Source organism: Triturus cristatus, chromosome 10 (assembly GCF_964204655.1).
Source record: "Triturus cristatus chromosome 10, aTriCri1.1, whole genome shotgun sequence".
Taxonomy (NCBI): domain Eukaryota; kingdom Metazoa; phylum Chordata; class Amphibia; order Caudata; family Salamandridae; genus Triturus; species Triturus cristatus.
Genome location: NC_140593.1, coordinates 857,112,987 through 857,138,254, shown reverse-complemented (window position 1 = coordinate 857,138,254; position 25,268 = coordinate 857,112,987). Strand labels below are relative to the sequence as shown.

Sequence of the window (25,268 nt, the reverse complement as noted above, 5' to 3'; positions counted from 1 at the left end):
GGCTGCTTATTATATAGGGCCATTTCTTCTTTTCAATGCTATAAGACGCCGTGTATGGTGAGAAAGTTCCTTTCCCTCTACGCTATTTCCCACTTTTGGCGTATAGAATTTCAGTGCCGGACTTCTTTGCAACTGCTTTTCTGGGGTGGACCATCAGTGTAGGAAAATTAAATGCAAAGTGTTTTTCTAGTGTGGTTTCAGGTATGGTTTTAAAATCGCCTTTTGGAATAAAAGTGGTCCTCGTTCCTTTCTTCCAAAGAAAGAGATCGGGTAAGGAGGGTCCAACTTTGAGCTTCATGGACATTGGCCCTTGGTCTGTTCATTCCAGCCCACTACATGCCAAGAAGATTCCTGCAAGCGTGTCTGTTTCTGTAGTGTAGTGGTTATCACGTTCGCTTTACACGCGAAAGGTCCCTGGTTCGAGACCGGGCAGAAACAGCAGCTTTCTGTTTTTCACACAGTTTGCATTTACTCTCTCAACTTATAGGAAAGCTGAGATAATGGAAGCTGTCTATCCCTCACCAGCGTGACGTACTGTGCTCCAGGGGCATCAGTGACAGCTCAAAAAGAGAAGTGACGATAGTTTGCGCTATTCGTTTGCACGTCCTTGTGTACTGAAGGTTGGGCCTACTTCATGAAAGCAAGGCATGAGAGCAGAAATGGTTTTATTGACCTCACCGAGAGCATACACCTAGAACAAACAAAATGTCTGAAGGATAGAGGCATTTTCATTTCTTGTTCGATGACGGCCATGGAAAAGACAGCAACCATATTGCAGAAGAGAGCAGCATGTGCAGTTGCTTGCTTTGGGTGAAGCATTCACTAACTCGCTGCCAATAACCCCCGGAGCCGGTGCGAAAGGCGACTCTTGTGTGCCTCGGCTCGTTGGTCTAGGGGTATGATTCTCGCTTAGGGTGCGAGAGGTCCCGGGTTCAAATCCCGGACGAGCCCTTTTTCAGAGGTAAACATACGAATCCTACTCACAATGCCTGACTATTTCTCATTACACTCCCCGCATTGTTGCACAAAATATTTTGAACCTCATAAGAAACATGGATCACCATGCTTTTTCTGCCTTCATGCTTAGTCTGTGTGTGTCCCAGGTGATGCTTTCCCAAGCTGTACTTGCTGGCATTTAGGCATCAGATATTTGTCTGTCGATGCATGCATAAGTCAATTTTTAATACGTCTAATTGCAAGCATGTTGGCTGATATCTCTGCAGTTTTCACACTTGCTCCTCGCTTTCTGAGTGGCTGCTGATACAGCAGAATAGAAGTAGAGAAAATCCTTGAGAGGAACCTTGCTCTAACAGTAAAACACAGCAAGTGAGTTTCTGTAGTGTAGTGGTCATCACGTTCGCCTAACACGCGAAAGGTCCCAGGTTCGAGACCGGGCAGAAACACTGTGCATGAGCTGCTTTTATGTGCACCCTCTAAAACCTTATTATCTCAATGCAAGCTTAAGAAGAGGCGGTCCTTGAACCCAGCGAGCCGTGGGAAACTTCCTTTACTTTTGCAAGACGAAACAAAGTAATCCGCATCCATCAGTGGTCGCTCTTGTGCCTAGCTTTTCTTTTGTCATGCCATGTTGCATTGTGGGGTCTTTACACTTGTGACATTGCTGTGAACGTTGTAAGTGCAAACATTGGCAGGTGCAGTCAGAAGAGTCAGATCTGTGCACACCCAGGGCTGTCAGGATAGCCGAGTGGTCTAAGGCGCCAGATGCAAGAGAGCTTGATCTTCAGTGCAACTGAGACTTCTGGTCTCCTCATGGAGGCGTGGGTTCAAATCCCACTTCTGACAGGCTTCTTTTACACCCTTAAATCGTCCTGTTTTTTGCAGTGCATTCCCCACACACCACAATCTTTGCACGGACCTGTAACATATGATGAGAAATCCACCCACGATCAGGCTGGGCCCTCAATCACAATTCCATGTATTCCTGGAAGGGACACCTCAGGCACACCTTCCGTTAAATTTGCACTCCATCACACAAACTGCCGTGCTGGTTTCTCATCAAGCAGTTGATCCCATCTTTGTTGTGAGGCTCTCCTGCCACCTTTTGGGCGGAGAAGGCACTGTCCCTGCAACAACACAGGCAGACATGTTCAACAGGGCTTCCTGGTTATGTGGGAGGAGCAGATTGTCATTGGTCCCCCCTTGCGAATTTTAATTTACATAAGGACGACAGAGAGGTAGCTGGGAGTAGGCAGTACACACGGACATTGAACTCTATCTTGTGATTTGCAGCCAATTCTAGATTGAGGCAGGAGGAAAGGAGGTGACTTGCCCAAAAATGGCCATACTGGGAATTCAGCCACCCTGGGGCTCCCAGGTGAGTGTTTCAGTCCTGCGAGCCACTCATATAAATCTCGCTTGATCGAGCCTGATCGAGCGCTGAGTGAGCGTGTTTGAATCCAAGAATCAAATGCCTCTGTCTTAGGAGCAAGAATTGGCAGGCCCTCCCTTGCATCTGGGGTGGAAGTCTATGGGGCAAGTGTCCAGGACTTGCAGAGGAGTACAAGTGCCAGAAAGTGCCTGCAGTTCTCATCAGCGCCTTTTTTCTGCTCTCTGGCAGCTAGGCTATCGACTGATCCCTTCCTTGCAAGAGTGAAAAAAACAACACCTTGAGAGAAAACATGACTTTGTGTGGTTCACATAGAGAGAGAGCAGCCAAATAGCCCTACTTTGTTTCTGAAAGACGCATAAGAAATTGCTTAAAATGCCTACTGGGGAATCAGGCTCGTTGGTCTAGGGTTATGATTCTCGCTTCGGGTGCGAGAGGTCCCGGGTTCAAATCCCGGACGAGCCCATGCTGTGGAATTATTTTTAGGCTGCTTATTATATAGGGCCATTTCTTCTTTTCAATGCTATAAGACGCCGTGTATGGTGAGAAAGTTCCTTTCCCTCTACGCTATTTCCCACTTTTGGCGTATAGAATTTCAGTGCCGGACTTCTTTGCAACTGCTTTTCTGGGGTGGACCCTCAGTGTAGGAAAATTAAATGCAAAGTGTTTTTCTAGTGTGGTTTCAGGTATGGTTTTAAAATCGCCTTTTGGAATAAAAGTGGTCCTCGTTCCTTTCTTCCAAAGAAAGAGATCGGGTAAGGAGGGTCCAACTTTGAGCTTCATGGACATTGGCCCTTGGTCTGTTCATTCCAGCCCACTACATGCCAAGAAGATTCCTGCAAGCGTGTCTGTTTCTGTAGTGTAGTGGTTATCACGTTCGCTTTACACGCGAAAGGTCCCTGGTTCGAGACCGGGCAGAAACAGCAGCTTTCTGTTTTTCACACAGTTTGCATTTACTCTCTCAACTTATAGGAAAGCTGAGATAATGGAAGCTGTCTATCCCTCACCAGCGTGACGTACTGTGCTCCAGGGGCATCAGTGACAGCTCAAAAAGAGAAGTGACGATAGTTTGCGCTATTCGTTTGCACGTCCTTGTGTACTGAAGGTTGGGCCTACTTCATGAAAGCAAGGCATGAGAGCAGAAATGGTTTTATTGACCTCACCGAGAGCATACACCTAGAACAAACAAAATGTCTGAAGGATAGAGGCATTTTCATTTCTTGTTCGATGACGGCCATGGAAAAGACAGCAACCATATTGCAGAAGAGAGCAGCATGTGCAGTTGCTTGCTTTGGGTGAAGCATTCACTAACTCGCTGCCAATAACCCCCGGAGCCGGTGCGAAAGGCGACTCTTGTGTGCCTCGGCTCGTTGGTCTAGGGGTATGATTCTCGCTTAGGGTGTGAGAGGTCCCGGGTTCAAATCCCGGACGAGCCCTTTTTCAGAGGTAAACATACGAATCCTACTCACAACTCACAATGCCTGACTATTTCTCATTACACTCCCCGCATTGTTGCACAAAATATTTTGAACCTCATAAGAAACATGGATCACCATTCTTTTTCTGCCTTCATGCTTAGTCTGTGTGTGTCCCAGGTGATGCATTCCCAAGCTGTACTTGCTGGCATTTAGGCATCAGATATTTGTCTGTCGATGCATGCATAAGTCAATTTTTAATACGTCTAATTGCAAGCATGTTGGCTGATATCTCTGCAGTTTTCACACTTGCTCCTCGCTTTCTGAGTGGCTGCTGATACAGCAGAATAGAAGTAGAGAGAATCCTTGAGAGGAACCTTGCTCTAACAGTAAAACACAGCAAGTGAGTTTCTGTAGTGTAGTGGTCATCACGTTCGCCTAACACGCGAAAGGTCCCAGGTTCGAGACCGGGCAGAAACACTGTGCATGAGCTGCTTTTATGTGCACCCTCTAAAACCTTATTATCTCAATGCAAGCTTAAGAAGAGGCGGTCCTTGAACCCAGCGAGCCGTGGGAAACTTCCTTTACTTTTGCAAGACGAAACAAAGTAATCCGCATCCATCAGTGGTCGCTCTTGTGCCTAGCTTTTTTTTTGTCATGCCATGTTGCATTGTGGGGTCTTTACACTTGTGACATTGCTGTGAACGTTGTAAGTGCAAACATTGGCAGGTGCAGTCAGAAGAGTCAGATCTGTGCACACCCAGGGCTGTCAGGATAGCCGAGTGGTCTAAGGCGCCAGATGCAAGAGAGCTTGATCTTCAGTGCAACTGAGACTTCTGGTCTCCTCATGGAGGCGTGGGTTCAAATCCCACTTCTGACAGGCTTCTTTTACACCCTTAAATCGTCCTGTTTTTTGCAGTGCATTCCCCACACACCACAATCTTTGCACGGACCTGTAACATATGATGAGAAATCCACCCACGATCAGGCTGGGCCCTCAATCACAATTCCATGTATTCCTGGAAGGGACACCTCAGGCACACCTTCCGTTAAATTTGCACTCCATCACACAAACTGCCGTGCTGGTTTCTCATCAAGCAGTTGATCCCATCTTTGTTGTGAGGCTCTCCTGCCACCTTTTGGGCGGAGAAGGCACTGTCCCTGCAACAACACAGGCAGACATGTTCAACAGGGCTTCCTGGTTATGTGGGAGGAGCAGATTGTCATTGGTCCCCCCTTGCGAATTTTAATTTACATAAGGACGACAGAGAGGTAGCTGGGAGTAGGCAGTACACACGGACATTGAACTCTATCTTGTGATTTGCAGCCAATTCTAGATTGAGGCAGGAGGAAAGGAGGTGACTTGCCCAAAATGGCCATACTGGGAATTCAGCCACCCTGGGGCTCCCAGGTGAGTGTTTCAGTCCTGCGAGCCACTCATATAAATCTCGCTTGATCGAGCCTGATCGAGCGCTGAGTGAGCGTGTTTGAATCCAAGAATCAAATGCCTCTGTCTTAGGAGCAAGAATTGGCAGGCCCTCCCTTGCATCTGGGGTGGAAGTCTATGGGGCAAGTGTCCAGGACTTGCAGAGGAGTACAAGTGCCAGAAAGTGCCTGCAGTTCTCATCAGCGCCTTTTTTCTGCTCTCTGGCAGCTAGGCTATCGACTGATCCCTTCCTTGCAAGAGTGAAAAAAACAACACCTTGAGAGAAAACATGACTTTGTGTGGTTCACATAGAGAGAGAGCAGCCAAATAGCCCTACTTTGTTTCTGAAAGACGCATAAGAAATTGCTTAAAATGCCGACTGGGGAATCAGGCTCGTTGGTCTAGGGTTATGATTCTCGCTTCGGGTGCGAGAAGTCCCGGGTTCAAATCCCGGACGAGCCCATGCTGTGGAATTATTTTTAGGCTGCTTATTATATAGGGCCATTTCTTCTTTTCAATGCTATAAGACGCCGTGTATGGTGAGAAAGTTCCTTTCCCTCTACGCTATTTCCCACTTTTGGCGTATAGAATTTCAGTGCCGGACTTCTTTGCAACTGCTTTTCTGGGGTGGACCATCAGTGTAGGAAAATTAAATGCAAAGTGTTTTTCTAGTGTGGTTTCAGGTATGGTTTTAAAATCGCCTTTTGGAATAAAAGTGGTCCTCGTTCCTTTCTTCCAAAGAAAGAGATCGGGTAAGGAGGGTCCAACTTTGAGCTTCATGGACATTGGCCCTTGGTCTGTGCATTCCAGCCCACTACATGCCAAGAAGATTCCTGCAAGCGTGTCTGTTTCTGTAGTGTAGTGGTTATCACGTTTGCTTTACACGCGAAAGGTCCCTGGTTCGAGACCGGCCAGAAACAGCAGCTTTCTGTTTTTCACACAGTTTGCATTTACTCTCTCAACTTATAGGAAAGCTGAGATAATGGAAGCTGTCTATCCCTCACCAGCGTGACGTACTGTGCTCCAGGGGCATCAGTGACAGCTCAAAAAGAGAAGTGACGATAGTTTGCGCTATTCGTTTGCACGTCCTTGTGTACTGAAGGTTGGGCCTACTTCATGAAAGCAAGGCATGAGAGCAGAAATGGTTTTATTGACCTCACCGAGAGCATACACCTAGAACAAACAAAATGTCTGAAGGATAGAGGCATTTTCATTTCTTGTTCGATGACGGCCATGGAAAAGACAGCAACCATATTGCAGAAGAGAGCAGCATGTGCAGTTGCTTGCTTTGGGTGAAGCATTCACTAACTCACTGCCAATAACCCCCGGAGCCGGTGCGAAAGGCGACTCTTGTGTGCCTAGGCTCGTTGGTCTAGGGGTATGATTCTCGCTTAGGGTGCGAGAGGTCCCGGGTTCAAATCCCGGACCAGCCCTTTTTCAGAGGTAAACATACGAATCCTACTCAAAGCTCACAATGCCTGACTATTTCTCATTACACTCGCCGCATTGTTGCACAAAATATTTTGAACCTCATAAGAAACATGGATCACCATGCTTTTTCTGCCTTCATGCTTAGTCTGTGTGTGTCCCAGGTGATGCTTTCCCAAGCTGTACTTGCTGGCATTTAGGCATCAGATATTTGTCTGTCGATGCATGCATAAGTCAATTTTTAATACGTCTAATTGCAAGCATGTTGGCTGATATCTCTGCAGTTTTCACACTTGCTCCTCGCTTTCTGAGTGGCTGCTGATACAGCAGAATAGAAGTAGAGAAAATCCTTGAGAGGAACCTTGCTCTAACAGTAAAACACAGCAAGTGAGTTTCTGTAGTGTAGTGGTCATCACGTTCGCCTAACACGCGAAAGGTCCCAGGTTCGAGACCGGGCAGAAACACTGTGCATGAGCTGCTTTTATGTGCACCCTCTAAAACCTTATTATCTCAATGCAAGCTTAAGAAGAGGCGGTCCTTGAACCCAGCGAGCCGTGGGAAACTTCCTTTACTTTTGCAAGACGAAACAAAGTAATCCGCATCCATCAGTGGTCGCTCTTGTGCCTAGCTTTTCTTTTGTCATGCCATGTTGCATTGTGGGGTCTTTACACTTGTGACATTGCTGTGAACGTTGTAAGTGCAAACATTGGCAGGTGCAGTCAGAAGAGTCAGATCTGTGCACACCCAGGGCTGTCAGGATAGCCGAGTGGTCTAAGGCGCCAGATGCAAGAGAGCTTGATCTTCAGTGCAACTGAGACTTCTGGTCTCCTCATGGAGGCGTGGGTTCAAATCCCACTTCTGACAGGCTTCTTTTACACCCTTAAATCGTCCTGTTTTTTGCAGTGCATTCCCCACACACCACAATCTTTGCACGGACCTGTAACATATGATGAGAAATCCACCCACGATCAGGCTGGGCCCTCAATCACAATTCCATGTATTCCTGGAAGGGACACCTCAGGCACACCTTCCGTTAAATTTGCACTCCATCACACAAACTGCCGTGCTGGTTTCTCATCAAGCAGTTGATCCCATCTTTGTTGTGAGGCTCTCCTGCCACCTTTTGGGCGGAGAAGGCACTGTCCCTGCAACAACACAGGCAGACATGTTCAACAGGGCTTCCTGGTTATGTGGGAGGAGCAGATTGTCATTGGTCCCCCCTTGCGAATTTTAATTTACATAAGGACGACAGAGAGGTAGCTGGGAGTAGGCAGTACACACGGACATTGAACTCTATCTTGTGATTTGCAGCCAATTCTAGATTGAGGCAGGAGGAAAGGAGGTGACTTGCCCAAAAATGGCCATACTGGGAATTCAGCCACCCTGGGGCTCCCAGGTGAGTGTTTCAGTCCTGCGAGCCACTCATATAAATCTCGCTTGATCGAGCCTGATCGAGCGCTGAGTGAGCGTGTTTGAATCCAAGAATCAAATGCCTCTGTCTTAGGAGCAAGAATTGGCAGGCCCTCCCTTGCATCTGGGGTGGAAGTCTATGGGGCAAGTGTCCAGGACTTGCAGAGGAGTACAAGTGCCAGAAAGTGCCTGCAGTTCTCATCAGCGCCTTTTTTCTGCTCTCTGGCAGCTAGGCTATCGACTGATCCCTTCCTTGCAAGAGTGAAAAAAACAACACCTTGAGAGAAAACATGACTTTGTGTGGTTCACATAGAGAGAGAGCAGCCAAATAGCCCTACTTTGTTTCTGAAAGACGCATAAGAAATTGCTTAAAATGCCTACTGGGGAATCAGGCTCGTTGGTCTAGGGTTATGATTCTCGCTTCGGGTGCGAGAGGTCCCGGGTTCAAATCCCGGACGAGCCCATGCTGTGGAATTATTTTTAGGCTGCTTATTATATAGGGCCATTTCTTCTTTTCAATGCTATAAGACGCCGTGTATGGTGAGAAAGTTCCTTTCCCTCTACGCTATTTCCCACTTTTGGCGTATAGAATTTCAGTGCCGGACTTCTTTGCAACTGCTTTTCTGGGGTGGACCATCAGTGTAGGAAAATTAAATGCAAAGTGTTTTTCTAGTGTGGTTTCAGGTATGGTTTTAAAATCGCCTTTTGGAATAAAAGTGGTCCTCGTTCCTTTCTTCCAAAGAAAGAGATCGGGTAAGGAGGGTCCAACTTTGAGCTTCATGGACATTGGCCCTTGGTCTGTGCATTCCAGCCCACTACATGCCAAGAAGATTCCTGCAAGCGTGTCTGTTTCTGTAGTGTAGTGGTTATCACGTTCGCTTTACACGCGAAAGGTCCCTGGTTCGAGACCGGCCAGAAACAGCAGCTTTCTGTTTTTCACACAGTTTGCATTTACTCTCTCAACTTATAGGAAAGCTGAGATAATGGAAGCTGTCTATCCCTCACCAGCGTGACGTACTGTGCTCCAGGGGCATCAGTGACAGCTCAAAAAGAGAAGTGACGATAGTTTGCGCTATTCGTTTGCACGTCCTTGTGTACTGAAGGTTGGGCCTACTTCATGAAAGCAAGGCATGAGAGCAGAAATGGTTTTATTGACCTCACCGAGAGCATACACCTAGAACAAACAAAATGTCTGAAGGATAGAGGCATTTTCATTTCTTGTTCGATGACGGCCATGGAAAAGACAGCAACCATATTGCAGAAGAGAGCAGCATGTGCAGTTGCTTGCTTTGGGTGAAGCATTCACTAACTCACTGCCAATAACCCCCGGAGCCGGTGCGAAAGGCGACTCTTGTGTGCCTAGGCTCGTTGGTCTAGGGGTATGATTCTCGCTTAGGGTGCGAGAGGTCCCGGGTTCAAATCCCGGACCAGCCCTTTTTCAGAGGTAAACATACGAATCCTACTCAAAGCTCACAATGCCTGACTATTTCTCATTACACTCGCCGCATTGTTGCACAAAATATTTTGAACCTCATAAGAAACATGGATCACCATGCTTTTTCTGCCTTCATGCTTAGTCTGTGTGTGTCCCAGGTGATGCTTTCCCAAGCTGTACTTGCTGGCATTTAGGCATCAGATATTTGTCTGTCGATGCCTGCATAAGTCAATTTTAATACGTCTAATTGCAAGCATGTTGGCTGATATCTCTGCAGTTTTCATACTTGCTCCTCGCTTTCTGAGTGGCTGCTGATACAGCAGAATAGAAGTAGAGAGAATCCTTGAGAGGAACCTTGCTCTAACAGTAAAACACAGCAAGTGAGTTTCTGTAGTGTAGTGGTCATCGCGTTCGCCTAACACGCGAAAGGTCCCCGGTTCGAGACCGGGCAGAAACACTGTGCATGAGCTGCTTTTATGTGCACCCTCTAAAACCTTATTATCTCAATGCAAGCTTAAGAAGAGGCGGTCCTTGAACCCAGCGAGCCGTGGGAAACTTCCTTTTCTTTTGCAAGACGAAACAAAGTAATCCGCATCCATCAGTGGTCGCTCTTGGGCCTAGCTTTTTTTTTGTCATGCCATGTTGTATTGTGGGGTCTTTACACTTGTGACATTGCTGTGAACGTTGTAAGTGCAAACATTGGCAGGTGCAGTCAGAAGAGTCAGATCTGTGCACACCCAAGGCTGTCAGGATGGCTGAGTGGTCTAAGGTGCCAGACTCAAGAGAGCTTGATCTTCAGTGCAACTGAGACTTCTGGTCTCCTCATGGAGGCGTGGGTTCAAATCCCACTTCTGACAGGTTTCTTTTACACCCTTAAATCGTCCTGTTTTTTGCAGTGCATTCCCCACACACCACAATCATTGCACGGACCTGTAACATATGACGAGAAATCCACCAACGATCAGGCTGGGCCCTCAATCACAATTCCATGTATTCCTGGAAGGGACACCTCAGGCACACCTTCCGTTAAATTTGCACTCCATCACACAAACTGCCGTGCTGGTTTCTCATTAAGCAGTTGATCCCATCTTTGTTGTGAGGCTCTCCTGCCACCTTTTGGGCGGAGAAGGCACTGTCCCTGCAACAACACAGGCAGACATGTTCAACAGGGCTTCCTGGTTATGTGGGAGGAGCAGATTGTCATTGGTCCCCCCTTGCGAATTTTAATTTACATAAGGACGACAGAGAGGTAGCTGGGAGTAGGCAGTACACACGGACATTGAACTCTATCTTGTGATTTGCAGCCAATTCTAGATTGAGGCAGGAGGAAAGGAGGTGACTTGCCCAAAAATGGCCATACTGAGAATTCAGCCACCCTGGGGCTCCCAGGTGAGTGTTTCAGTCCTGCGAGCCACTCATATAAATCTCGCCTGATCGAGCCTGATCGAGCGCTGACTGAGCGTGTTTGAATCCAAGAATCAAATGCCTCTGTCTTAGGAGCAAGAATTGGCAGGCCCTCCCTTGCATCTGGGGTGGAAGTCCATGGGGCAAGTGTCCAGGACTTGCAGAGGAGTACAAGTGCCAGAAAGTGCCTGCAGTTCTCATCAGCGCCTTTTTTCTGCTCTCTGGCAGCTAGGATATCGACTGATCCCTTCCTTGCAAGAGTGAAAAAAACAACACCTTGAGAGAAAACATGACTTTGTGTGGTTCACATAGAGAGAGAGCAGCCAAATAGCCCTGCTTTGTTTCTGAAAGACGCATCAGAAATTGCTTAAAATGCCAACTGGGGAATCAGGCTCGTTGGTCTAGGGGTATGATTCTCGCTTCGGGTGCGAGAGGTCCCGGGTTCAAATCCCGGACGAGCCCATGCTGTGGAATTATTTTTAGGCTGCTTATTATATAGGGCCATTTCTTCTTTTCAATGCTATAAGACGCCGTGTATGGTGAGAAAGTTCCTTTCCCTCTACGCTATTTCCCACTTTTGGCGTATAGAATTTCAGTGCCGGACTTCTTTGCAACTGCTTTTCTGGGGTGGACCATCAGTGTAGGAAAATTAAATGCAAAGTGTTTTTCTAGTGTGGTTTCAGGTATGGTTTTAAAATCGCCTTTTGGAATAAAAGTGGTCCTCGTTCCTTTCTTCCAAAGAAAGAGATCGGGTAAGGAGGGTCCAACTTTGAGCTTCATGGACATTGGCCCTTGGTCTGTTCATTCCAGCCCACTACATGCCAAGAAGATTCCTGCAAGCGTGTCTGTTTCTGTAGTGTAGTGGTTATCACGTTCGCTTTACACGCGAAAGGTCCCTGGTTCGAGACCGGGCAGAAACAGCAGCTTTCTGTTTTTCACACAGTTTGCATTTACTCTCTCAACTTATAGGAAAGCTGAGATAATGGAAGCTGTCTATCCCTCACCAGCGTGACGTACTGTGCTCCAGGGGCATCAGTGACAGCTCAAAAAGAGAAGTGACGATAGTTTGCGCTATTCGTTTGCACGTCCTTGTGTACTGAAGGTTGGGCCTACTTCATGAAAGCAAGGCATGAGAGCAGAAATGGTTTTATTGACCTCACCGAGAGCATACACCTAGAACAAACAAAATGTCTGAAGGATAGAGGCATTTTCATTTCTTGTTCGATGACGGCCATGGAAAAGACAGCAACCATATTGCAGAAGAGAGCAGCATGTGCAGTTGCTTGCTTTGGGTGAAGCATTCACTAACTCGCTGCCAATAACCCCCGGAGCCGGTGCGAAAGGCGACTCTTGTGTGCCTCGGCTCGTTGGTCTAGGGGTATGATTCTCGCTTAGGGTGCGAGAGGTCCCGGGTTCAAATCCCGGACGAGCCCTTTTTCAGAGGTAAACATACGAATCCTACTCACAATGCCTGACTATTTCTCATTACACTCCCCGCATTGTTGCACAAAATATTTTGAACCTCATAAGAAACATGGATCACCATGCTTTTTCTGCCTTCATGCTTAGTCTGTGTGTGTCCCAGGTGATGCTTTCCCAAGCTGTACTTGCTGGCATTTAGGCATCAGATATTTGTCTGTCGATGCATGCATAAGTCAATTTTTAATACGTCTAATTGCAAGCATGTTGGCTGATATCTCTGCAGTTTTCACACTTGCTCCTCGCTTTCTGAGTGGCTGCTGATACAGCAGAATAGAAGTAGAGAAAATCCTTGAGAGGAACCTTGCTCTAACAGTAAAACACAGCAAGTGAGTTTCTGTAGTGTAGTGGTCATCACGTTCGCCTAACACGCGAAAGGTCCCAGGTTCGAGACCGGGCAGAAACACTGTGCATGAGCTGCTTTTATGTGCACCCTCTAAAACCTTATTATCTCAATGCAAGCTTAAGAAGAGGCGGTCCTTGAACCCAGCGAGCCGTGGGAAACTTCCTTTACTTTTGCAAGACGAAACAAAGTAATCCGCATCCATCAGTGGTCGCTCTTGTGCCTAGCTTTTCTTTTGTCATGCCATGTTGCATTGTGGGGTCTTTACACTTGTGACATTGCTGTGAACGTTGTAAGTGCAAACATTGGCAGGTGCAGTCAGAAGAGTCAGATCTGTGCACACCCAGGGCTGTCAGGATAGCCGAGTGGTCTAAGGCGCCAGATGCAAGAGAGCTTGATCTTCAGTGCAACTGAGACTTCTGGTCTCCTCATGGAGGCGTGGGTTCAAATCCCACTTCTGACAGGCTTCTTTTACACCCTTAAATCGTCCTGTTTTTTGCAGTGCATTCCCCACACACCACAATCTTTGCACGGACCTGTAACATATGATGAGAAATCCACCCACGATCAGGCTGGGCCCTCAATCACAATTCCATGTATTCCTGGAAGGGACACCTCAGGCACACCTTCCGTTAAATTTGCACTCCATCACACAAACTGCCGTGCTGGTTTCTCATCAAGCAGTTGATCCCATCTTTGTTGTGAGGCTCTCCTGCCACCTTTTGGGCGGAGAAGGCACTGTCCCTGCAACAACACAGGCAGACATGTTCAACAGGGCTTCCTGGTTATGTGGGAGGAGCAGATTGTCATTGGTCCCCCCTTGCGAATTTTAATTTACATAAGGACGACAGAGAGGTAGCTGGGAGTAGGCAGTACACACGGACATTGAACTCTATCTTGTGATTTGCAGCCAATTCTAGATTGAGGCAGGAGGAAAGGAGGTGACTTGCCCAAAAATGGCCATACTGGGAATTCAGCCACCCTGGGGCTCCCAGGTGAGTGTTTCAGTCCTGCGAGCCACTCATATAAATCTCGCTTGATCGAGCCTGATCGAGCGCTGAGTGAGCGTGTTTGAATCCAAGAATCAAATGCCTCTGTCTTAGGAGCAAGAATTGGCAGGCCCTCCCTTGCATCTGGGGTGGAAGTCTATGGGGCAAGTGTCCAGGACTTGCAGAGGAGTACAAGTGCCAGAAAGTGCCTGCAGTTCTCATCAGCGCCTTTTTTCTGCTCTCTGGCAGCTAGGCTATCGACTGATCCCTTCCTTGCAAGAGTGAAAAAAACAACACCTTGAGAGAAAACATGACTTTGTGTGGTTCACATAGAGAGAGAGCAGCCAAATAGCCCTACTTTGTTTCTGAAAGACGCATAAGAAATTGCTTAAAATGCCTACTGGGGAATCAGGCTCGTTGGTCTAGGGTTATGATTCTCGCTTCGGGTGCGAGAGGTCCCGGGTTCAAATCCCGGACGAGCCCATGCTGTGGAATTATTTTTAGGCTGCTTATTATATAGGGCCATTTCTTCTTTTCAATGCTATAAGACGCCGTGTATGGTGAGAAAGTTCCTTTCCCTCTACGCTATTTCCCACTTTTGGCGTATAGAATTTCAGTGCCGGACTTCTTTGCAACTGCTTTTCTGGGGTGGACCCTCAGTGTAGGAAAATTAAATGCAAAGTGTTTTTCTAGTGTGGTTTCAGGTATGGTTTTAAAATCGCCTTTTGGAATAAAAGTGGTCCTCGTTCCTTTCTTCCAAAGAAAGAGATCGGGTAAGGAGGGTCCAACTTTGAGCTTCATGGACATTGGCCCTTGGTCTGTTCATTCCAGCCCACTACATGCCAAGAAGATTCCTGCAAGCGTGTCTGTTTCTGTAGTGTAGTGGTTATCACGTTCGCTTTACACGCGAAAGGTCCCTGGTTCGAGACCGGGCAGAAACAGCAGCTTTCTGTTTTTCACACAGTTTGCATTTACTCTCTCAACTTATAGGAAAGCTGAGATAATGGAAGCTGTCTATCCCTCACCAGCGTGACGTACTGTGCTCCAGGGGCATCAGTGACAGCTCAAAAAGAGAAGTGACGATAGTTTGCGCTATTCGTTTGCACGTCCTTGTGTACTGAAGGTTGGGCCTACTTCATGAAAGCAAGGCATGAGAGCAGAAATGGTTTTATTGACCTCACCGAGAGCATACACCTAGAACAAACAAAATGTCTGAAGGATAGAGGCATTTTCATTTCTTGTTCGATGACGGCCATGGAAAAGACAGCAACCATATTGCAGAAGAGAGCAGCATGTGCAGTTGCTTGCTTTGGGTGAAGCATTCACTAACTCGCTGCCAATAACCCCCGGAGCCGGTGCGAAAGGCGACTCTTGTGTGCCTCGGCTCGTTGGTCTAGGGGTATGATTCTCGCTTAGGGTGTGAGAGGTCCCGGGTTCAAATCCCGGACGAGCCCTTTTTCAGAGGTAAACATACGAATCCTACTCACAACTCACAATGCCTGACTATTTCTCATTACACTCCCCGCATTGTTGCACAAAATATTTTGAACCTCATAAGAAACATGGATCACCATTCTTTTTCTGCCTTCATGCTTAGTCTGTGTGTGTCCCAGGTGATGCATTCCCAAGCTGTACTTGCTGGCATTTAGGCATCAGATATTTGTCTGTCGATGCATGCATAAGTCAATTTTTAATACGTCTAATTGCAAGCATGTTGGCTGATATCTCTGCAGTTTTCACACTTGCTCCTCGCTTTCTGAGTGGCTGCTGATACAGCAGAATAGAAGTAGAGAGAATCCTTGAGAGGAACCTTGCTCTAACAGTAAAACACAGCAAGTGAGTTTCTGTAGTGTAGTGGTCATCACGTTCGCCTAACACGCGAAAGGTCCCAGGTTTGAGACCGGGCAGAAACACTGTGCATGAGCTGCTTTTATGTGCACCCTCTAAAACCTTATTATCTCAATGCAAGCTTAAGAAGAGGCGGTCCTTGAACCCAGCGAGCCGTGGGAAACTTCCTTTACTTTTGCAAGACGAAACAAAGTAATCCGCATCCATCAGTGGTCGCTCTTGTGCCTAGCTTTTTTTTTGTCATGCCATGTTGCATTGTGGGGTCTTTACACTTGTGACATTGCTGTGAACGTTGTAAGTGCAAACATTGGCAGGTGCAGTCAGAAGAGTCAGATCTGTGCACACCCAGGGCTGTCAGGATAGCCGAGTGGTCTAAGGCGCCAGATGCAAGAGAGCTTGATCTTCAGTGCAACTGAGACTTCTGGTCTCCTCATGGAGGCGTGGGTTCAAATCCCACTTCTGACAGGCTTCTTTTACACCCTTAAATCGTCCTGTTTTTTGCAGTGCATTCCCCACACACCACAATCTTTGCACGGACCTGTAACATATGATGAGAAATCCACCCACGATCAGGCTGGGCCCTCAATCACAATTCCATGTATTCCTGGAAGGGACACCTCAGGCACACCTTCCGTTAAATTTGCACTCCATCACACAAACTGCCGTGCTGGTTTCTCATCAAGCAGTTGATCCCATCTTTGTTGTGAGGCTCTCCTGCCACCTTTTGGGCGGAGAAGGCACTGTCCCTGCAACAACACAGGCAGACATGTTCAACAGGGCTTCCTGGTTATGTGGGAGGAGCAGATTGTCATTGGTCCCCCCTTGCGAATTTTAATTTACATAAGGACGACAGAGAGGTAGCTGGGAGTAGGCAGTACACACGGACATTGAACTCTATCTTGTGATTTGCAGCCAATTCTAGATTGAGGCAGGAGGAAAGGAGGTGACTTGCCCAAAATGGCCATACTGGGAATTCAGCCACCCTGGGGCTCCCAGGTGAGTGTTTCAGTCCTGCGAGCCACTCATATAAATCTCGCTTGATCGAGCCTGATCGAGCGCTGAGTGAGCGTGTTTGAATCCAAGAATCAAATGCCTCTGTCTTAGGAGCAAGAATTGGCAGGCCCTCCCTTGCATCTGGGGTGGAAGTCTATGGGGCAAGTGTCCAGGACTTGCAGAGGAGTACAAGTGCCAGAAAGTGCCTGCAGTTCTCATCAGCGCCTTTTTTCTGCTCTCTGGCAGCTAGGCTATCGACTGATCCCTTCCTTGCAAGAGTGAAAAAAACAACACCTTGAGAGAAAACATGACTTTGTGTGGTTCACATAGAGAGAGAGCAGCCAAATAGCCCTACTTTGTTTCTGAAAGACGCATAAGAAATTGCTTAAAATGCCGACTGGGGAATCAGGCTCGTTGGTCTAGGGTTATGATTCTCGCTTCGGGTGCGAGAAGTCCCGGGTTCAAATCCCGGACGAGCCCATGCTGTGGAATTATTTTTAGGCTGCTTATTATATAGGGCCATTTCTTCTTTTCAATGCTATAAGACGCCGTGTATGGTGAGAAAGTTCCTTTCCCTCTACGCTATTTCCCACTTTTGGCGTATAGAATTTCAGTGCCGGACTTCTTTGCAACTGCTTTTCTGGGGTGGACCATCAGTGTAGGAAAATTAAATGCAAAGTGTTTTTCTAGTGTGGTTTCAGGTATGGTTTTAAAATCGCCTTTTGGAATAAAAGTGGTCCTCGTTCCTTTCTTCCAAAGAAAGAGATCGGGTAAGGAGGGTCCAACTTTGAGCTTCATGGACATTGGCCCTTGGTCTGTGCATTCCAGCCCACTACATGCCAAGAAGATTCCTGCAAGCGTGTCTGTTTCTGTAGTGTAGTGGTTATCACGTTTGCTTTACACGCGAAAGGTCCCTGGTTCGAGACCGGCCAGAAACAGCAGCTTTCTGTTTTTCACACAGTTTGCATTTACTCTCTCAACTTATAGGAAAGCTGAGATAATGGAAGCTGTCTATCCCTCACCAGCGTGACGTACTGTGCTCCAGGGGCATCAGTGACAGCTCAAAAAGAGAAGTGACGATAGTTTGCGCTATTCGTTTGCACGTCCTTGTGTACTGAAGGTTGGGCCTACTTCATGAAAGCAAGGCATGAGAGCAGAAATGGTTTTATTGACCTCACCGAGAGCATACACCTAGAACAAACAAAATGTCTGAAGGATAGAGGCATTTTCATTTCTTGTTCGATGACGGCCATGGAAAAGACAGCAACCATATTGCAGAAGAGAGCAGCATGTGCAGTTGCTTGCTTTGGGTGAAGCATTCACTAACTCACTGCCAATAACCCCCGGAGCCGGTGCGAAAGGCGACTCTTGTGTGCCTAGGCTCGTTGGTCTAGGGGTATGATTCTCGCTTAGGGTGCGAGAGGTCCCGGGTTCAAATCCCGGACCAGCCCTTTTTCAGAGGTAAACATACGAATCCTACTCAAAGCTCACAATGCCTGACTATTTCTCATTACACTCGCCGCATTGTTGCACAAAATATTTTGAACCTCATAAGAAACATGGATCACCATGCTTTTTCTGCCTTCATGCTTAGTCTGTGTGTGTCCCAGGTGATGCTTTCCCAAGCTGTACTTGCTGGCATTTAGGCATCAGATATTTGTCTGTCGATGCATGCATAAGTCAATTTTTAATACGTCTAATTGCAAGCATGTTGGCTGATATCTCTGCAGTTTTCACACTTGCTCCTCGCTTTCTGAGTGGCTGCTGATACAGCAGAATAGAAGTAGAGAAAATCCTTGAGAGGAACCTTGCTCTAACAGTAAAACACAGCAAGTGAGTTTCTGTAGTGTAGTGGTCATCACGTTCGCCTAACACGCGAAAGGTCCCAGGTTCGAGACCGGGCAGAAACACTGTGCATGAGCTGCTTTTATGTGCACCCTCTAAAACCTTATTATCTCAATGCAAGCTTAAGAAGAGGCGGTCCTTGAACCCAGCGAGCCGTGGGAAACTTCCTTTACTTTTGCAAGACGAAACAAAGTAATCCGCATCCATCAGTGGTCGCTCTTGTGCCTAGCTTTTCTTTTGTCATGCCATGTTGCATTGTGGGGTCTTTACACTTGTGACATTGCTGTGAACGTTGTAAGTGCAAACATTGGCAGGTGCAGTCAGAAGAGTCAGATCTGTGCACACCCAGGGCTGTCAGGATAGCCGAGTGGTCTAAGGCGCCAGATGCAAGAGAGCTTGATCTTCAGTGCAACTGAGACTTCTGGTCTCCTCATGGAGGCGTGGGTTCAAATCCCACTTCTGACAGGCTTCTTTTACACCCTTAAATCGTCCTGTTTTTTGCAGTGCATTCCCCACACACCACAATCTTTGCACGGACCTGTAACATATGATGAGAAATCCACCCACGATCAGGCTGGGCCCTCAATCACAATTCCATGTATTCCTGGAAGGGACACCTCAGGCACACCTTCCGTTAAATTTGCACTCCATCACACAAACTGCCGTGCTGGTTTCTCATCAAGCAGTTGATCCCATCTTTGTTGTGAGGCTCTCCTGCCACCTTTTGGGCGGAGAAGGCACTGTCCCTGCAACAACACAGGCAGACATGTTCAACAGGGCTTCCTGGTTATGTGGGAGGAGCAGATTGTCATTGGTCCCCCCTTGCGAATTTTAATTTACATAAGGACGACAGAGAGGTAGCTGGGAGTAGGCAGTACACACGGACATTGAACTCTATCTTGTGATTTGCAGCCAATTCTAGATTGAGGCAGGAGGAAAGGAGGTGACTTGCCCAAAAATGGCCATACTGGGAATTCAGCCACCCTGGGGCTCCCAGGTGAGTGTTTCAGTCCTGCGAGCCACTCATATAAATCTCGCTTGATCGAGCCTGATCGAGCGCTGAGTGAGCGTGTTTGAATCCAAGAATCAAATGCCTCTGTCTTAGGAGCAAGAATTGGCAGGCCCTCCCTTGCATCTGGGGTGGAAGTCTATGGGGCAAGTGTCCAGGACTTGCAGAGGAGTACAAGTGCCAGAAAGTGCCTGCAGTTCTCATCAGCGCCTTTTTTCTGCTCTCTGGCAGCTAGGCTATCGACTGATCCCTTCCTTGCAAGAGTGAAAAAAACAACACCTTGAGAGAAAACATGACTTTGTGTGGTTCACATAGAGAGAGAGCAGCCAAATAGCCCTACTTTGTTTCTGAAAGACGCATAAGAAATTGCTTAAAATGCCTACTGGGGAATCAGGCTCGTTGGTCTAGGGTTATGATTCTCGCTTCGGGTGCGAGAGGTCCCGGGTTCAAATCCCGGACGAGCCCATGCTGTGGAATTATTTTTAGGCTGCTTATTATATAGGGCCATTTCTTCTTTTCAATGCTATAAGACGCCGTGTATGGTGAGAAAGTTCCTTTCCCTCTACGCTATTTCCCACTTTTGGCGTATAGAATTTCAGTGCCGGACTTCTTTGCAACTGCTTTTCTGGGGTGGACCATCAGTGTAGGAAAATTAAATGCAAAGTGTTTTTCTAGTGTGGTTTCAGGTATGGTTTTAAAATCGCCTTTTGGAATAAAAGTGGTCCTCGTTCCTTTCTTCCAAAGAAAGAGATCGGGTAAGGAGGGTCCAACTTTGAGCTTCATGGACATTGGCCCTTGGTCTGTGCATTCCAGCCCACTACATGCCAAGAAGATTCCTGCAAGCGTGTCTGTTTCTGTAGTGTAGTGGTTATCACGTTCGCTTTACACGCGAAAGGTCCCTGGTTCGAGACCGGCCAGAAACAGCAGCTTTCTGTTTTTCACACAGTTTGCATTTACTCTCTCAACTTATAGGAAAGCTGAGATAATGGAAGCTGTCTATCCCTCACCAGCGTGACGTACTGTGCTCCAGGGGCATCAGTGACAGCTCAAAAAGAGAAGTGACGATAGTTTGCGCTATTCGTTTGCACGTCCTTGTGTACTGAAGGTTGGGCCTACTTCATGAAAGCAAGGCATGAGAGCAGAAATGGTTTTATTGACCTCACCGAGAGCATACACCTAGAACAAACAAAATGTCTGAAGGATAGAGGCATTTTCATTTCTTGTTCGATGACGGCCATGGAAAAGACAGCAACCATATTGCAGAAGAGAGCAGCATGTGCAGTTGCTTGCTTTGGGTGAAGCATTCACTAACTCACTGCCAATAACCCCCGGAGCCGGTGCGAAAGGCGACTCTTGTGTGCCTAGGCTCGTTGGTCTAGGGGTATGATTCTCGCTTAGGGTGCGAGAGGTCCCGGGTTCAAATCCCGGACCAGCCCTTTTTCAGAGGTAAACATACGAATCCTACTCAAAGCTCACAATGCCTGACTATTTCTCATTACACTCGCCGCATTGTTGCACAAAATATTTTGAACCTCATAAGAAACATGGATCACCATGCTTTTTCTGCCTTCATGCTTAGTCTGTGTGTGTCCCAGGTGATGCTTTCCCAAGCTGTACTTGCTGGCATTTAGGCATCAGATATTTGTCTGTCGATGCCTGCATAAGTCAATTTTAATACGTCTAATTGCAAGCATGTTGGCTGATATCTCTGCAGTTTTCATACTTGCTCCTCGCTTTCTGAGTGGCTGCTGATACAGCAGAATAGAAGTAGAGAGAATCCTTGAGAGGAACCTTGCTCTAACAGTAAAACACAGCAAGTGAGTTTCTGTAGTGTAGTGGTCATCGCGTTCGCCTAACACGCGAAAGGTCCCCGGTTCGAGACCGGGCAGAAACACTGTGCATGAGCTGCTTTTATGTGCACCCTCTAAAACCTTATTATCTCAATGCAAGCTTAAGAAGAGGTGGTCCTTGAACCCAGCGAGCCGTGGGAAACTTCCTTTTCTTTTGCAAGACGAAACAAAGTAATCCGCATCCATCAGTGGTCGCTCTTGGGCCTAGCTTTTTTTTTGTCATGCCATGTTGTATTGTGGGGTCTTTACACTTGTGACATTGCTGTGAACGTTGTAAGTGCAAACATTGGCAGGTGCAGTCAGAAGAGTCAGATCTGTGCACACCCAAGGCTGTCAGGATGGCTGAGTGGTCTAAGGTGCCAGACTCAAGAGAGCTTGATCTTCAGTGCAACTGAGACTTCTGGTCTCCTCATGGAGGCGTGGGTTCAAATCCCACTTCTGACAGGTTTCTTTTACACCCTTAAATCGTCCTGTTTTTTGCAGTGCATTCCCCACACACCACAATCATTGCACGGACCTGTAACATATGACGAGAAATCCACCAACGATCAGGCTGGGCCCTCAATCACAATTCCATGTATTCCTGGAAGGGACACCTCAGGCACACCTTCCGTTAAATTTGCACTCCATCACACAAACTGCCGTGCTGGTTTCTCATTAAGCAGTTGATCCCATCTTTGTTGTGAGGCTCTCCTGCCACCTTTTGGGCGGAGAAGGCACTGTCCCTGCAACAACACAGGCAGACATGTTCAACAGGGCTTCCTGGTTATGTGGGAGGAGCAGATTGTCATTGGTCCCCCCTTGCGAATTTTAATTTACATAAGGACGACAGAGAGGTAGCTGGGAGTAGGCAGTACACACGGACATTGAACTCTATCTTGTGATTTGCAGCCAATTCTAGATTGAGGCAGGAGGAAAGGAGGTGACTTGCCCAAAAATGGCCATACTGAGAATTCAGCCACCCTGGGGCTCCCAGGTGAGTGTTTCAGTCCTGCGAGCCACTCATATAAATCTCGCCTGATCGAGCCTGATCGAGCGCTGACTGAGCGTGTTTGAATCCAAGAATCAAATGCCTCTGTCTTAGGAGCAAGAATTGGCAGGCCCTCCCTTGCATCTGGGGTGGAAGTCCATGGGGCAAGTGTCCAGGACTTGCAGAGGAGTACAAGTGCCAGAAAGTGCCTGCAGTTCTCATCAGCGCCTTTTTTCTGCTCTCTGGCAGCTAGGATATCGACTGATCCCTTCCTTGCAAGAGTGAAAAAAACAACACCTTGAGAGAAAACATGACTTTGTGTGGTTCACATAGAGAGAGAGCAGCCAAATAGCCCTGCTTTGTTTCTGAAAGACGCATCAGAAATTGCTTAAAATGCCAACTGGGGAATCAGGCTCGTTGGTCTAGGGGTATGATTCTCGCTTCGGGTGCGAGAGGTCCCGGGTTCAAATCCCGGACGAGCCCATGCTGTGGAATTATTTTTAGGCTGCTTATTATATAGGGCCATTTCTTCTTTTCAATGCTATAAGACGCCGTGTATGGTGAGAAAGTTCCTTTCCCTCTACGCTATTTCCCACTTTTGGCGTATAGAATTTCAGTGCCGGACTTCTTTGCAACTGCTTTTCTGGGGTGGACCATCAGTGTAGGAAAATTAAATGCAAAGTGTTTTTCTAGTGTGGTTTCAGGTATGGTTTTAAAATCGCCTTTTGGAATAAAAGTGGTCCTCGTTCCTTTCTTCCAAAGAAAGAGATCGGGTAAGGAGGGTCCAACTTTGAGCTTCATGGACATTGGCCCTTGGTCTGTTCATTCCAGCCCACTACATGCCAAGAAGATTCCTGCAAGCGTGTCTGTTTCTGTAGTGTAGTGGTTATCACGTTCGCTTTACACGCGAAAGGTCCCTGGTTCGAGACCGGGCAGAAACAGCAGCTTTCTGTTTTTCACACAGTTTGCATTTACTCTCTCAACTTATAGGAAAGCTGAGATAATGGAAGCTGTCTATCCCTCACCAGCGTGACGTACTGTGCTCCAGGGGCATCAGTGACAGCTCAAAAAGAGAAGTGACGATAGTTTGCGCTATTCGTTTGCACGTCCTTGTGTACTGAAGGTTGGGCCTACTTCATGAAAGCAAGGCATGAGAGCAGAAATGGTTTTATTGACCTCACCGAGAGCATACACCTAGAACAAACAAAATGTCTGAAGGATAGAGGCATTTTCATTTCTTGTTCGATGACGGCCATGGAAAAGACAGCAACCATATTGCAGAAGAGAGCAGCATGTGCAGTTGCTTGCTTTGGGTGAAGCATTCACTAACTCGCTGCCAATAACCCCCGGAGCCGGTGCGAAAGGCGACTCTTGTGTGCCTCGGCTCGTTGGTCTAGGGGTATGATTCTCGCTTAGGGTGCGAGAGGTCCCGGGTTCAAATCCCGGACGAGCCCTTTTTCAGAGGTAAACATACGAATCCTACTCACAATGCCTGACTATTTCTCATTACACTCCCCGCATTGTTGCACAAAATATTTTGAACCTCATAAGAAACATGGATCACCATGCTTTTTCTGCCTTCATGCTTAGTCTGTGTGTGTCCCAGGTGATGCTTTCCCAAGCTGTACTTGCTGGCATTTAGGCATCAGATATTTGTCTGTCGATGCATGCATAAGTCAATTTTTAATACGTCTAATTGCAAGCATGTTGGCTGATATCTCTGCAGTTTTCACACTTGCTCCTCGCTTTCTGAGTGGCTGCTGATACAGCAGAATAGAAGTAGAGAAAATCCTTGAGAGGAACCTTGCTCTAACAGTAAAACACAGCAAGTGAGTTTCTGTAGTGTAGTGGTCATCACGTTCGCCTAACACGCGAAAGGTCCCAGGTTCGAGACCGGGCAGAAACACTGTGCATGAGCTGCTTTTATGTGCACCCTCTAAAACCTTATTATCTCAATGCAAGCTTAAGAAGAGGCGGTCCTTGAACCCAGCGAGCCGTGGGAAACTTCCTTTACTTTTGCAAGACGAAACAAAGTAATCCGCATCCATCAGTGGTCGCTCTTGTGCCTAGCTTTTCTTTTGTCATGCCATGTTGCATTGTGGGGTCTTTACACTTGTGACATTGCTGTGAACGTTGTAAGTGCAAACATTGGCAGGTGCAGTCAGAAGAGTTAGATCTGTGCACACCCAGGGCTGTCAGGATAGCCGAGTGGTCTAAGGCGCCAGATGCAAGAGAGCTTGATCTTCAGTGCAACTGAGACTTCTGGTCTCCTCATGGAGGCGTGGGTTCAAATCCCACTTCTGACAGGCTTCTTTTACACCCTTAAATCGTCCTGTTTTTTGCAGTGCATTCCCCACACACCACAATCTTTGCACGGACCTGTAACATATGATGAGAAATCCACCCACGATCAGGCTGGGCCCTCAATCACAATTCCATGTATTCCTGGAAGGGACACCTCAGGCACACCTTCCGTTAAATTTGCACTCCATCACACAAACTGCCGTGCTGGTTTCTCATCAAGCAGTTGATCCCATCTTTGTTGTGAGGCTCTCCTGCCACCTTTTGGGCGGAGAAGGCACTGTCCCTGCAACAACACAGGCAGACATGTTCAACAGGGCTTCCTGGTTATGTGGGAGGAGCAGATTGTCATTGGTCCCCCCTTGCGAATTTTAATTTACATAAGGACGACAGAGAGGTAGCTGGGAGTAGGCAGTACACACGGACATTGAACTCTATCTTGTGATTTGCAGCCAATTCTAGATTGAGGCAGGAGGAAAGGAGGTGACTTGCCCAAAAATGGCCATACTGGGAATTCAGCCACCCTGGGGCTCCCAGGTGAGTGTTTCAGTCCTGTGAGCCACTCATATAAATCTCGCTTGATCGAGCCTGATCGAGCGCTGAGTGAGCGTGTTTGAATCCAAGAATCAAATGCCTCTGTCTTAGGAGCAAGAATTGGCAGGCCCTCCCTTGCATCTGGGGTGGAAGTCTATGGGGCAAGTGTCCAGGACTTGCAAAGGAGTACAAGTGCCAGAAAGTGCCTGCAGTTCTCATCAGCGCCTTTTTTCTGCTCTCTG

The 25,268-nt window shown here is 47.4% G+C and overlaps 16 non-coding genes across 16 annotated transcripts; all 16 read left to right on the top strand.

Annotated features, from left to right (window-relative positions):
- The first annotated feature begins 365 nt into the window (after positions 1 to 365).
- TRNAV-UAC (transfer RNA valine (anticodon UAC)) lies at positions 366 to 438 on the top strand. The gene has a single exon. It is a non-coding gene; the product is annotated as a tRNA-Val (tRNA).
- A 441-nt stretch (positions 439 to 879) lies between these two features.
- TRNAP-AGG (transfer RNA proline (anticodon AGG)) lies at positions 880 to 951 on the top strand. The gene has a single exon. It is a non-coding gene; the product is annotated as a tRNA-Pro (tRNA).
- A 2,246-nt stretch (positions 952 to 3,197) lies between these two features.
- Positions 3,198 to 3,270, top strand: TRNAV-UAC (transfer RNA valine (anticodon UAC)). Its single transcript has one exon. It is a non-coding gene; the product is annotated as a tRNA-Val (tRNA).
- A 441-nt stretch (positions 3,271 to 3,711) lies between these two features.
- Positions 3,712 to 3,783, top strand: TRNAP-AGG (transfer RNA proline (anticodon AGG)). The gene has a single exon. It is a non-coding gene; the product is annotated as a tRNA-Pro (tRNA).
- Positions 3,784 to 8,874: 5,091 nt separating this feature from the next.
- TRNAV-UAC (transfer RNA valine (anticodon UAC)) lies at positions 8,875 to 8,947 on the top strand. The gene has a single exon. It is a non-coding gene; the product is annotated as a tRNA-Val (tRNA).
- Positions 8,948 to 9,845: 898 nt separating this feature from the next.
- Positions 9,846 to 9,918, top strand: TRNAV-AAC (transfer RNA valine (anticodon AAC)). The gene has a single exon. It is a non-coding gene; the product is annotated as a tRNA-Val (tRNA).
- Positions 9,919 to 11,255: 1,337 nt separating this feature from the next.
- On the top strand, positions 11,256 to 11,327 carry TRNAP-CGG (transfer RNA proline (anticodon CGG)). Its single transcript has one exon. It is a non-coding gene; the product is annotated as a tRNA-Pro (tRNA).
- A 385-nt stretch (positions 11,328 to 11,712) lies between these two features.
- TRNAV-UAC (transfer RNA valine (anticodon UAC)) lies at positions 11,713 to 11,785 on the top strand. Its single transcript has one exon. It is a non-coding gene; the product is annotated as a tRNA-Val (tRNA).
- A 441-nt stretch (positions 11,786 to 12,226) lies between these two features.
- TRNAP-AGG (transfer RNA proline (anticodon AGG)) lies at positions 12,227 to 12,298 on the top strand. Its single transcript has one exon. It is a non-coding gene; the product is annotated as a tRNA-Pro (tRNA).
- Positions 12,299 to 14,544: 2,246 nt separating this feature from the next.
- TRNAV-UAC (transfer RNA valine (anticodon UAC)) lies at positions 14,545 to 14,617 on the top strand. The gene has a single exon. It is a non-coding gene; the product is annotated as a tRNA-Val (tRNA).
- Positions 14,618 to 15,058: 441 nt separating this feature from the next.
- TRNAP-AGG (transfer RNA proline (anticodon AGG)) lies at positions 15,059 to 15,130 on the top strand. Its single transcript has one exon. It is a non-coding gene; the product is annotated as a tRNA-Pro (tRNA).
- A 5,091-nt stretch (positions 15,131 to 20,221) lies between these two features.
- Positions 20,222 to 20,294, top strand: TRNAV-UAC (transfer RNA valine (anticodon UAC)). Its single transcript has one exon. It is a non-coding gene; the product is annotated as a tRNA-Val (tRNA).
- An 898-nt stretch (positions 20,295 to 21,192) lies between these two features.
- Positions 21,193 to 21,265, top strand: TRNAV-AAC (transfer RNA valine (anticodon AAC)). Its single transcript has one exon. It is a non-coding gene; the product is annotated as a tRNA-Val (tRNA).
- A 1,337-nt stretch (positions 21,266 to 22,602) lies between these two features.
- Positions 22,603 to 22,674, top strand: TRNAP-CGG (transfer RNA proline (anticodon CGG)). Its single transcript has one exon. It is a non-coding gene; the product is annotated as a tRNA-Pro (tRNA).
- A 385-nt stretch (positions 22,675 to 23,059) lies between these two features.
- Positions 23,060 to 23,132, top strand: TRNAV-UAC (transfer RNA valine (anticodon UAC)). Its single transcript has one exon. It is a non-coding gene; the product is annotated as a tRNA-Val (tRNA).
- A 441-nt stretch (positions 23,133 to 23,573) lies between these two features.
- TRNAP-AGG (transfer RNA proline (anticodon AGG)) lies at positions 23,574 to 23,645 on the top strand. The gene has a single exon. It is a non-coding gene; the product is annotated as a tRNA-Pro (tRNA).
- Positions 23,646 to 25,268: the final 1,623 nt, after the last annotated feature.